This window comes from Anser cygnoides, chromosome 1 (assembly GCF_040182565.1).
Source record: "Anser cygnoides isolate HZ-2024a breed goose chromosome 1, Taihu_goose_T2T_genome, whole genome shotgun sequence".
NCBI lineage: Eukaryota > Metazoa > Chordata > Aves > Anseriformes > Anatidae > Anser > Anser cygnoides.
The window spans coordinates 97,020,076-97,033,370 of record NC_089873.1 but is presented as its reverse complement, the minus strand read 5'-3'; the positions used below and the strand labels follow the sequence as shown (position 1 = coordinate 97,033,370).

Sequence of the window (13,295 nt, the reverse complement as noted above, 5' to 3'; positions counted from 1 at the left end):
AAGGAGTGTGCGAGGAGACAGGGAAGGCCAGAAGGGGCAGTAATGTTAGGCTCTTTAAAAACCCTCCAGAAAAAGTACTGTTTAAAAGTAAGCTTTCAATGATGTGTAAAATACTTCCCTGTGTGAAAATCTATATTGATTTTTTTCTTTGTTTGTATAGAGATTGTTCTCAGAATAGAAAGGCTTTGACATTTTGCCTTCTCATATACTTAATCAGTCATTTGTGTCATCTACTCTTACATGCGTGTGTGCTCTGCCTTCCCCCTGGCTGATCTGCAACGGATGGCTGCTTGCTCCTTCCTCCACATCGTCTGTAGAGCTACGGGTACGGGATAACAGTGCTGGAGAGCCTGCTGGCAGTCGTGGGATGTGTGGTGATAGGGAAGGCCGGCTTTAGGTGGTGGCAAGAATGGGTGACGCAAATGGCTGGTTGTTGTAGTCCATGTTACAGTTGATTACCACAAGTGCCAACCTGAAGGAGCATGTTGGCTTTCAAAACCCAAAGCATTTTTAGTCGTCAGAAGCTGGAGCTTAAATTCGGAGTCCTTATACTTGTTTCCAGTTGCCCTAACAGTCAAAAAATTAGCTCCATCTTTTTATTTATTTATTTATTTTTGTTATTTTTATTTTTGCTTTGGCAAAGGTAGTCCCAAATAACCTGCCTGACAAGATGATGTGAAAACAAGCTCCTCTTGAACACTGCTTGTGCTAGTCCCTGTTCTTACATACAGTGAGATTTTATAGCTGCTGTGGTCAGCAAAGCCTTGTGTGGCCAGATAGAGAGGATACTTAGGAGAAATTTTTTCAGTGAAAAATGTTGACTTTTCTGCAGCAAAAATGTAAGGGGAAAACCACAGGGTCTCGCCATGCTGCTGATGCTGAGGGATGCTTTGCTGCATGCGTGCAGCCTACTTCACCTAGCCAGCCCCACACACAAACGCCGTGTTGGGTACGGTTCCTGCTCCTCAACCCAGTACTCCCACACCAGATCATGCTGACCTTCACAGGGGGCAGCCGGGCCTTGTGGGAATCAAAGCCCTGGAAACAACTGAGCAAGTGGCACGTGGAGCCCTGCTTCCCAGTGGCTGTGTGCAGAGGGGCTTGCTGAAGCTGCATTTTTAATGGTTGGCTATAAATGGCCCATTTTTACCTTTGCATACATCATCTACAAGATCCTTTCACTTCCTTCCTCTTTAAGTGCTGTCTTATGCATAGATTTGTCATTTACGCTCCAACCACATTTTGCATTATTACATTTTAATGATATTTGAAGTTTTCATACATATTTGAGTTCACTGATATAAATGAAAAAAGATAAATAATCAGCATACTTAGTTTATCTGATGACATAAAGATGTTCTATCGTAACTGCCTATTTCTTGGATAAGATCAAACACAATATCAAGTACTAAGAGAGGGTCCAAGTGCAGCTATCTATCTGAATGACTCTGAAGTCAGAGTCCTTCAAAGGCAACATCTGAACTTTGCAGTTTGGCCCTATTTGTACCTCAAATGAGAACCATTTAACCAATTCTATCCCTTAAACTGTGTAACCCATGGGTTTGGTTAAAATGAAAATAAGACCTGCCCCTCTCTTTTTTTCTTTTTCCCCCTGGGAATGATCATCTCTCATTTTGGCTTTTTTTGAGGGTGCCCTGCGTGATCTCGAGGGTCTACCTTCCTTGACCCTGCATCTACTGCTGTCTTACAATCTGTTACAATCTAGTAGGAATCTTGAGGCTTGAGGGCAGAATATTGTGTAGGGATAAAAGATGCTTTCATGTTGGTGCTGTGGGATATATTTATTTTTTTTAATTCTTTCTCTCATTCTCCATTTCATGAAAATTCATTAATCTGTGACATTTAAAGACTCTGTCTGAGAGGTGTCTGGAGCAGCGGCCGGCTGCATACATCAATAGTTTCTCAGAGTCTGGCACTCTGTCAATATTTGGGGGCCTCAGTAACAGCACTTAAATGCACTGCCTGCCAGCCGTCACACTCTTAGCATGTCTGTAAGAGTCTGAATGAGCGGATATTAGCACGTCAAGTCCTTTCACAACTGGCAACACTTTAGAGACAAACTGCTTGGTAGGTATCTCTCCTCTTCCCTCCCCTCCTGTTTTCTGGCATGTCTTCTTTGTTTATCTGATGTGATTTATGTATTTACACACAAATATGCATCCTGCGAGGAGGCATTATAAATCCTGAAGCTGGAGGTGGTATTATGGCATAATCTATATAACAATGGAAATGGGCTGAAGCTGGATTTGGACCCAGAACCAGATTAAGCTTGGGTTGACTCCTGGGCCAGTTGAGTCAGGAATGGAGTTTTGTTTGGATTTCATGGTGCCAAAATCTTCAGAGTTTAGTTCCAAATAATGAGAATCTTGGACAAAAATTTTACAGGAAGTGCTACTGTGGCAATATTTCAACCAGCTCCAAACCAGAAGTGGAAAACAAGCCATTTCAAGACTTGGGTTGTATTCAAATCAAAGCTGTTAGAGCAGGTTCAGAATCCAGACCTTCTGTTCCTTTTTTAATCCTATCCCACTGCATAAATTGGATTCACAGCTGAATATTACTCTAGAATACCCATGAAACCTCCCTATTTAGTGGGAAAAAAAATCAGGGAAGTAAAATACAACTTTTGCATTTTTTTTTCCCCTGTGTGGAATAGTAAGTACAGTAGCAGAAATTTTGATTCACAAATATTCATTGTATTCCTCCTCTCCACTCTTTTATTTGGTTGAACATTATGGGCAGAGAGCAATTGGTTTATTTTATGATGCAGTCACATTTATTTTCTCTTTACCCATTATGCTTCGCCTTTTGCTTATTATGTTGCCGGGACCATGTCTCTGAAACCACGTTGTCTAAGGAAGTGAATGCCTACAGTGTCTGTGAGTTTAAGTTGGCTTCTTAGAGCTGAATTTTAGGCAGAAAGCAGTCTGTGAAACTCCATCTGAATGTTTCTAAATATCCTTCTCGGAATATTCTTTTTCAATCGTATCTCATGTCATGTGTACCAAAAGGAGATGAAGGGATGGCTGCAGAGTGAGCCCTTCGGTGTAAACATTTCCACTACTGAATTTTGGGAACAAATTCTTTAAAGAATGAATTTGAACTTGGGAGCTCTCTGAAATTACATCCTTATCGTTCCTCCTTCACCAAGTCCAGTAACACCAGCCAGAGTCCCTCAGCTGTGACCTTCAGCACATCCTTCAATGCTAGCTTGAGTCAACAACTTCTTAATCCCTTTCCAATAACATCCAGAAACTTTTTTCAATAAAATTGCAACCTTCCCCCAGTAACACCTGCCAAAATTTGGCATGATAACAAAATAGACAAAATTATTCTGCTAGAACCACCTTGCAGGAGTAAGTCAAAAAATAATAATAATAATAATAAAAGCTAAGTACCCCTTCTCAAACATTTCTTCACACTTTGTAGCAGTCTCTTATCAGCTACCTTTATATTGAATTTTCCCATTTTTCAGCTACAGCTGCACCTGATCTCCATTTTCCTGTTTGTGTCCCCAGAGCAACTGCACTTGTACAGTATTTTGTCACCTGTTGAAAACAAAACAAAACAAAACAAAAGGAAACCCCTATGAAAGTTTACAAATGCCTCCGTGGAGCTAGTGAGTAACAAGGGAGGCATTTATCCCTGCTGCTAGGCCAGCAGCAGAGGGAAAACAAACAGGCTGAAGGCTTCTGTGAATATTGGTGATGCTTCTGGCTAGATGGCAGCAATGGCCAGTAAGTACAATCGGCAGGGAGAAGGATTTATTTTTGATTATAATAATTGCTCCTTTAGCACGGCGTGGAAGGGGGAGCAGGGGCACTGGTGTGCAGGGTGGGAATCGCTGCCTGCAGATGAGGCCTTTGGACAGAGCTCGGCCATGAGCAGCAGGGCTTGGAAGCCTTAAACAGCCCCCTAGCAGGAGGCTGCGAGCGAGGCTCAGCCTCACGGGCGTACAGGCTGCGAGATTGCTCTGCTGTCTCCTGGAGCCTGTCAGCAGCAGCATGGTTTTGCCTGTTAAAGAGCAGTTGTCGGAAGGATGGAGGGAAATAGTACTCCAAGATGCCTGAGGCACACAGGATTGGGCCCGCAGAGCAGATACAATCGCATATCCTCTACAGTTCTTCGTTCTCAGTCTGTACTTTGTTCTGCCTTTTACAGTCTCAGCAAAGTAGCACACGAGCTTGAGGTAACCCACGCACCTTTTGTACCCAGGGAGTACATCTCAAGGCATAATGGGGCACATTTTCAGCTCCGTCCCCAGTGTTTTAAAAACGTGACTGACTTTATTGTCAGTGACAGCCCCGTGTGCTCTGAAAAAACTCCCCACCCCCAACCCCAGTGCTGTGTGTCGAACTTGAAGGGTTCGTCATGTTGCATTCGTTTCTATTTCTGGATTGTTTATTTTCTAACGAGTTCTAAAGTCATCTTCTGGGTTAGCGAGTGGGCCCTATAAGAGGTACGGGGTCTCCAAAGCAGAGGCAAGCAGACTTATTTATTTATGCCTCACAAACTGTTTCTACCTCTTTACAGACCTGTTCTAGGAATACATTAGGATCTTGCATTCATACCTATTCATACCAGTTGCAATCTTGTGGCCAAAGCCCTGCACAGAGGATTTGGAGGTTCTTTCAACCCAGCTACCTTGCCCTCCCCGGAGGGCTGAATGGATTTGTCCCCAAATAATGGGGCATAAAAGTGCCAAGGGGATCTTAGGTGACAGACTTCATTCAGTACATGTCCCCGTTGGTTTCTAGTAGCTGTAAACAAGATGCTTTCTTTTACCGCTGGAATTGATGAAACAGGAAAAATCTAAACTTGCTATCCGTTCATATTTTACCTCTATTAATAAGTAATTAATTAAAAAGAAACTGATGGTCCCATGATGGACTACTAAATATATGCAAGTGAAACTATTGGCATTAAAAAGAGATTTGACTGCAGTCAAGCAGTTATTTATAAGATAAATAAATCATGGAGGCCCCAGCTGAGATAAGCAATCTATTGTGTTAGGTGCCGTACAGACACACTTCAGGAGGCAAATCTAAACCTGAAGAGCTTGGAGACAGCAGAGGCAAAGTGTGGACAGAGAGACAACCATAAAGAAATGAAATAACTCTCCTTGGATGCACAGGCAGGGGCTGAACCAAGGAATGAAGGCAAATCCCCTGCCTCCCTGGTCAAACCCGTTTGCATTTGTCAGGCGGGTTATTCACTGTTGTGTGTATTGGAGCCATACTTCTCTTCCCATGTAGAATGAATATTACAGAAGGCTGTGGTGAGGGCTGGTTTGCTCTGCTACACTGGAAAGAGGGCTGTCAGAAATCTGCTGCTTGCAGTTGCTAACTACAAAGAGTTAGGAGCCATCCCCAGAGAGGCTGACACCAGATACACAGGAACATGCCTATAACCTCAGCCATCTTCTATATCTGAGCCCTCTCCTTATGCTCCTGCAGACTTCTGCTAGCCTGAGGTTCACCATCAGGCTGCCTCCAGCAGCCAGCACCAATGCCCGGTGGGTGCACTGCCTCTGCACCTCCCTAGCAAAGTCCAGAGCTGATGGACTCACAGTTTAGCCCTTAGGTTTAGATCTGGGTAAAATTGTTGAGTGTAATATTTTATTTGCTGAAAGCTGCTAGTCTCAGATATGGGTTATCCAAAACTATGAAAAACAAACAAACTGGGGGAAAAAATAAAAGAGAAATGTTTTGGAAAGCCAAAAAATTGGGGGTTTGTATTTCTAAACGAGATTCCTGGTTTTGTTTTGAAACAAAATCTACTTTAATTGAAACGTATCTAATGCAAACAAATGGCTACCCCGTTTTATAAAACTCATAGGTGGTGTTTTTCCTTTCAGTGTTCACAGTTTGGTCAGCAACCTAAATAAATCAGTTATTTGCACAACTCTGATTCTAATTAGAATGTAGGGCCCTGGGGACTTGGGCTATATATTTCAATACAGTACATATTTATAATGCCAAATACCCTCCAAGGTACTCCATATATAATAATAGCAAGCCATCCAGTACCCTGGGGATATGAGGGCATTGGGGAAGACCCAGTGCCTTTTAGCTGTTAGTTTTTTATTTTCAGTTGTAGTAGTATTTTGGAGGGTATTGCTTACAAGATAAAATTTGCATTTATTTGAGCTACTTACAAATGGGATTCACTGCAAAGCTATCATTAAAGGGAAATAAAGCAGAAGAAGGAACAAAAGACACATTCGCAGCAAAGTTTGATATGTAGACACTTTCAGAGATCCTTGGTGCCACAGGAAAAATGTCGTCATCTCACTTTAGCACATCCCCACTCCCCAAATCCTGGAAAGCAAGCAGGTACAGGGGCCGTTTGTAAAGTGCTGTGATGCAAATGCTGGTCAGCGGTATTGTTGGCTATTTCCTTTGCAAACCTTGTTAGAGAAAGTCTTACAGGACAAGGTAAGGCGTTGGCTGCTTAGCATTATCAGTCTCATTCATCCTGCTCCTTTTTGGCAGAATTGCCCCACAGTCTGAGCTCCGATCCACAAAGCACTCTGCAGTGCTGCGGCGTGCAATCTGGTGCTGAAGTTCTCTGTACTGTGTGGGCTTGATGCGGTTTTTGACTCTGCCCCAGTCTCAGTTGAAACGTTCAGGTGTATGGCCCTTGCAATCTTTCTCTAATTAAATTAATTTATTTGTGTGAGCCAAACTGGTTTGCTGGGTTAGTGACGGAGAAAGATTCCTGTAGGATTGCTAGGTCTTGACTGCTAAGGCCTTGAAGATTAGCTTTCTGATGGAGAACTCTTCAGCATTCGCATCCCTTGACTGAAGAACAGTAACTGTAGAAAGCACTAATACTGTTGCTTGATCCAGTGACTGCCAAATAGGGAGCCCTGGATAAAAAGTAAGAAACAAGATTTGACCAAGCCCTCTCTGACTCCCCACCTATACTCCTTGATGAGGTCAGCTTTGTGCATGTCTCTGGAAATTTCTCTTGACATCTGTGAAGGTCTTGCGTTGCTGTGTCCTTGGGTCCAAAACTCTGGGGCATTGCTGAGCAAAACAGGGGTCTGCTCCGAGCTGTCACATTTCTCTCTCACTTCCATCACCTTTCAGCTGCCACATTTAAAATTATCTGCTAGTGGGTGCCATGAGATTCAAGATAAACTGAGATGTGGTAGAAGAAAGGGTAGATGAGATGGGTGGGACTAGAAAATTGTATAAGAATTGTGTAAGGGAGCTGAGAGCATGCTGTGGAAGCATGTAGGAGAATGGGCAAACAATTTTACTGAGTACACGTGCATGTAGAGCGTAAGGAGCTGCCTTCATTAGTCTTCATTTGTTCAGGATATCTGCTGTTGCATTTTGGCAGTCCTAAATCATTAGTCCAATCCTAACACTCTGTTCGCAGTGTTACGCATTGCCTCTGAGACTTGCAGCCTCAAGGAGAGGTGCAAGAGCATGGGTTCTCCTGCTGTTGCGATCAGTACCCTGGTGTTGAAAATTTTGGAAAAGTGGGATTTTTACTGCTGGTGGATGCTGTTTTCTTTGTGCACTGACTGCTACTAAGACCAAGCAAAGGCTTGTCTAGACCAGAGCTCAGGGTTACTTATTATCCTCATAATCCCCTTCCTGTTGCCAACAGCAGTGGCTGATGTGGATAAGTCAGGAGGGAATGCTCACATCATGGGTAGCCTCTTTCGTATGAACTTCATTAAGCTTTGGACAATTAGCTCAAGATGCGTGATTATTTTGTTTGTTCGAACAGCAAGACAAGCAGAGTCTCCTCTGAGTGTTTCTTTCAAGCAAACCAGCATGACTGAAAACTGGGAGCTTGCCAGAAAACGTTACGTGAAATAGTAGTGGCAGGTTCATCTTAGTGTGGGCGGAGAGAGAGCTGTACCCTCTCTTTTACTACTTCAAACGTGCAGTGTCCATATGCCGTAGATGAGCTGGTTTAGGGATGGAGTATGAAGGCTACTACTTGATCTACTTCATGCAAACACTGTGTGTGCTGTAGATAGATAGTCTGGTGGAGACGAGTATCAGCTGTTGATGCAGTCCGAACACACCGCATCAATGTTCAGTGTGCTATAGACAGCCCCGTTTTTCTCCTTTATATTTACTGTTAGTACACAGAGCCAAATACTACCAAAAAAAAAAAAAGAAGAAAAAAGAGGGGGGTGTCACATGATTAAATTAATTCCATTAATTATTTAGAAACAATCAAAGGAAATACAAGACATCTGGCTTTAAGCCCAAACAACTCATGGCACTGCTGTTGCCTTGTAACCTCATCAGCTCTTAGTCCAGTCATCTCTCTTCTTCTTTCATTAAGGACACAGGAGATGGCCCCCCTTCTTTCCTGCCTTATTTCTGGCAGCTTGGAACACAGATCACAAGACTGGACTATACAGTTGTCTGACTCTGTGTGTAGAAAATCTGATTAGTTCTACGATGAAAAGGCACCCCCACACACATCCCTATGGTATACAATAGTGTTTGATTACCAGTGTGTTGCAGCCATAGGTCGCGTTTCTCTCTTCATCTCAGCATCAAGAACTAGCTGCTGTAGGAGGGAAAATACTGTTGTTACTGTAAGGGCTCAAAGTCATTAAACGTGCGTGTTGCGTCGGGCAGCATACAACATATATCCCAAGATTGTGTAAGAGGACTGTGGCAGCACCAGAAATAGAGCCTGGGACTTGGGTTACCCAGTTCAGTGGCCTTGGCATTCTCCTTTTCCTGGCTGAGGCCAGTGGTCCTAGCCTTTGTAGCTGTGGCCAGGCATTTTCCATTGGAATGATTTTTCAGTGGAAATTCTCTTCTTGAAATATAAATTTTCCTTGGGAGTAACTGTTTTACCCAAGAAAAGTCAAAACAAGTATTTCCCAACTGCTGGTTCTGGAAGGCTCTTTACTCTTTTTTTCTCTATTTTCTAGCTACTTAACAGAAAAATTCTATTTCAGTTATCTCAGAGGCAAATTTTTGTGGAAGCACCTTATCATGGGAAAAAAGACCCACATTTCTGTTTTCTCATTCCAGCTCAAGAGCAGGAAGCTTTTGCCCACCAGCCCCAGTGATTACATCTTCGCTATAAGATAGGGCCATTTTCTGTTCATCTCTGGTCCTCGGTTTTATTAGTATAAATAATTTAATCATGCAGTTCTCATGTTCTGTAGCTAAATTAGTATATACAACTTCCTAAAACAGTTTTACAGTTATTGGGGCAAAACAAAGGTTCTCACTGGTCATGAGGATTCCACTTTTCTGTGTACTGGTGAATGTGGACCCATTTTGATTAGTAGCCATTGTGTCGAAGTCATTCTCATTATGTCTACTGTTAGTGGAGAGGCAGTGACTTTCATTTTCTTGCTTTAATCGGAAAAGCATAGTTTCACTGGCTGTTGTTCCCTTAATGGTTGCTGAGAGTTGCATTGAAGAACACTTGTTTTATGAAAAGGCATTGAAACTTCTATCACAGTAAGGATATCTAGGCTGTCTTTGCCTACTCTCGACTGCTGTTTTGAAGATGCACATTCCCAATTATCTGTTAAAAAGTACCCCTGAAATGAAATAAGCTTCCCTAGCTCTGAAAAGCTTACTTGAGACTACTGCTCCCTATTGCTTGTACTATTCCATAGCCTACACTTTGTCCTCAGAGAATGATGGCATCAGATGAACATACTGGCTGTGATTTTTCAAAGTATGCAGTTACCCGCATTTGGTTCCCACTGCATTTGATGTGTGTTAACACTACCTTCAACAAAGGCAGTTAGGCCCATGCACAAGGCTTTAAAAACAAAAACCAAACCCCACTTCTAGCACCCTGGGCTATTTGCAGGCAAGGACATATGTTGTAATTGCTTATGCTGCTTTACAGAGTGTTTGTCGGAGGTGCTTAGCCTGCTCCATGAGTAATAGTGTAGTTCTTTTTGATGACATGATAGGTATATTTCTTCAATGTTGTCCTTTTAAGTTTATCATATGTTTTCAAAATATTGTATCCCTCGGAGCTGAATTTAAACAAATATCCTGTAAAATAAAAAAATCTCTCAGTTTAAGCTATTCCAAGATTTCATATATTTGTTTATTTCCTCACACTAAAAGAAATTAATTTTGTTGACCTCAAAAGCAGTCATTACGTGCAGTTTGTTGTTTATGTAAAACTTACATTTTTCTTCCCTTTTTCTTCTCTCCCTTTACTTTGCCTTTTCCTAACATCTACATGGCGTGCTGATGGCAAGAGCAGCAGTGGTTGGCAGTTTTCCTCAACTTTGCAAGAGAGACAGAGAGATTTGGTTGGAATGAAATCTTGCTCTCCGAACAGTCTGCTTGAGATGCAGCATTGAAAGGTATCATCTCATTTTCTGTCTTAAAACCAAAGATGAAAACCACAAACAGGTAGAAATTTCAGTGCCAAACCACCTGTTGATTCACAGCAGAAAAGCCCTTTGGCAATACATTTTTCACTGTTTCCAGTTGGAACATTTGTGTGGCAGGTACCCACATTATCTGTCTGTACCTGCAATTTTGGTGAAGAGGCTGATTCAATTGGGAAGGTTTGGACTGAAATTTGGGTTATTAGATGGACAAAGACTTTTCTGATCTTGGTCTTATTTTTGACTAGAGGAACATACATCACTCATATAAATTGCTCCAATATTGAAGGTACCAAACCTGAAGTCACCTGCTGTGCATCGTAGAGCAAAAAGAGATTCATTTAAAGTGCTGTGTTTGGAGAGTCCAGATTTGCAATTGCATCATATCCTGGTGTATGGTGAAACTGTAAAAACAAAAGTTGTGCAATACCCTGTTAATAGTATCATTTCTTCATCTTTTGAGAGCATTAGAATTCCAAAAATCATTCAAAATCAAGCTCAAATGTTATCCTCAGACTGCTATACGTATGCTCCCTGTGACACGTGCATTACAGAAACAGCCACTGTGTGTTAATATGGCATTAAGATTTTGGACTCCACCCACAAAAATTAATAACATCCTTGAAATAAGAGTGATGTAGGATGCTGACACATTTAAGTCCATATGTTCTTGGACATGTGTCCTCCAGTGCATGATAGGACTAGAATTCCCAGATATTCTTATTTTTCTTATTTCCTGTAAAGCCATGCTGGGAAACTAGGAGAATGTAAATGATGGCAGGCTGGCAGGCTTTGGCCCAAGGAGAGCTGTACAGCGGAACGTATTTTACATTTTTATATGCTCTTATCTGTTTTATTCTGCTAGTAGAACTAGTTGACTTCCATGGATTTGCATAAGTGTAATTTAGAACAGACTTGGGCCATGCTATTTATATTTGTGCAGATTGCTTCATGTTTGTGAAACAATTATTTCCTGTGGATCTGCAGCATTGACCAGTGTTGTGCAATGCTTTCATATGTATATATGACTAGTTAAAACACAAAATGTGTTTCGAAGCAACATGACAAGGAACAGTAAAAGCTGTGCAGTAACTGAGCTACCCTTGGCTGTCCGTATAATGTCCAATTAATGTGGTTACTGTGCTCTGAAGCCCTTCCAAAACTGAATAAGACATTCTGAAGCCTGGCAAAATACACATTTTTTTCCCAATTTTTCGAAAGATTCCCATTACAGATGCTACAATGACATGAGGACACTGTAATCCATATCTTCAGTAGCAGTAACAATGAAGGGTGTGAAGTATATCCCCAAAACCTGAAGGTGTGAATTCTAACCATCAGTGAACTGTGTGTGAGAATTCTATGTAGTAAAACCTAATTCTGTGCTGAAGGGGAACACTGTGAACTCCCAGCATAAAATAAAAGATGTTCTGTTCTCTACTGCACTATCTTGAGCCAAACTCAGCATCTAAAAGCCAAGCAGGGTTCTTTCATCACCAGTCATAAAGATGCTGTAAGTCAGATTGTCCCCTCAGGCTATATTTTGACAATGTAGTAAATCGAGCTTTAGGAACTTTCTACCAGATCGAGAACTCTTGTCACCTCAAAACACAAAGCATGGATCCATTATAAATTCATTCTTTCTGTTGAAGATTTTTTTTTTAAATGGTTTGATGCTTTGACTTTACAGCAGCAAACTGCATGCCTTACCCGGTATCTTATGTTCCCTGCTGCTATCACTAAAACATATAAGAGCAGGCATAAATGGGATCTCGTGCCCTCACATGATCCAGATGAAATCTGCGCTGTGGAGTTAGCCATTAGTGCATAGCCTGGTAATGTTGTTAATGATCAAGCACCATCAGCTCAGTTACTCCTCTGCATTTCGTTGTCTTCCTGTTGCGTCCTTATTGCACCAGCCTACCCGGTAAGGTTGCACAGGCAGCAGTAAGAGCAAAATCTCATCTGTGTTCAGAATGGGATTGGAAAATATGTTGGATTTTGTATATGTGTATCAGCACCTCCAATTCAGTGAGCTGTGTTGAGAAGAGTGCAAAAAGCGAAGTCTTGTTTCTTTCACTAAATGAAGCCAGACTGATACAGGAAAAGTACAAGGACAAATTCCTTTTCATATAAAAACTAGAGAAGCTAACAGACAGACAAAGCTTCAGAGTTTTGATTTTAGTATGAGTTTGGCCAGAATTAAAATTCGTCTAAAATTCTTATTGTTTTCTTCTGCCCTCCTCCCCTTGCTTTTCTGTGTTGTGTGATGAATGCATCATGCCCAGATTTTGCAACTGTAGCTTTGTGCTTAAAAGCCACACTGACACAATGAATGCTTTTACTAAATTATATTTCAGAACTCTGGGTGTTTGTAGTTTGGAAAGGCAGAGCTGCTTGCAAAATTTTCAGTTTCAGAAATGTTTTGCGCTTGAACCTATACGATTTCCTATGTCTTGGAGGGCCAAGGTGATTCTCAATCCGATGATCTTTGTCTCCTGGAATGAAGAGGGGAAGAGGAGGGAAGAACTTTCCAATGATATTGTTGATAGTGCTATCTTTAAAATATATTCTTTGAAGTTTTGAGAAGTTTTTTATTTGCTTTTATTTTCTCTCTGACCTAATTAATTTTATGGGACCTCTCCATGGACACAATTTATATGACAAATGAATTACATTAAAATTTGCTGTCATGGTATGAAACCCCTTGTTTATGGTAAATTTAAGTTATTTCTGCATACTTTCCCTCCATAAATAGTGATCTACCAGTGATACTTTGTCTTCTTTATTTTTCAGATAGTTTGGAGTGTATAGTGACTTATTGTCAGTATTAAAAATACTAAAAAATATTCATAAAAAGGGGAAACATTGTTATAATTCAGCAATGGTTAGCAAAAAGAAGTGTCACTAACTG

The 13,295-nt window shown here is 41.4% G+C and overlaps 1 protein-coding gene across 45 annotated transcripts in view; it reads left to right on the top strand.

Annotated features, from left to right (window-relative positions):
* ZBTB20 (zinc finger and BTB domain containing 20) overlaps positions 1-13,295 on the top strand; it is a 480,501-nt gene that overhangs the window by 282,024 nt on the left and 185,182 nt on the right. For 38 of the 45 annotated variants that reach the window (XR_010834158.1, XR_010834156.1, XM_067003602.1 and 35 more), the window contains one exon: positions 10,252-10,354. The exons of 3 other annotated variants lie outside the window; for them this stretch is intronic. The gene's annotated coding sequence lies outside the window, so the exon portion shown is untranslated. Of the gene's footprint in view, positions 1-10,246; positions 10,355-13,295 lie in introns of all 45 variants that reach the window. 4 more of the 45 variants (XR_010834157.1, XM_067003580.1, XM_067003527.1 and 1 more) reach the window with 1 other exon arrangement.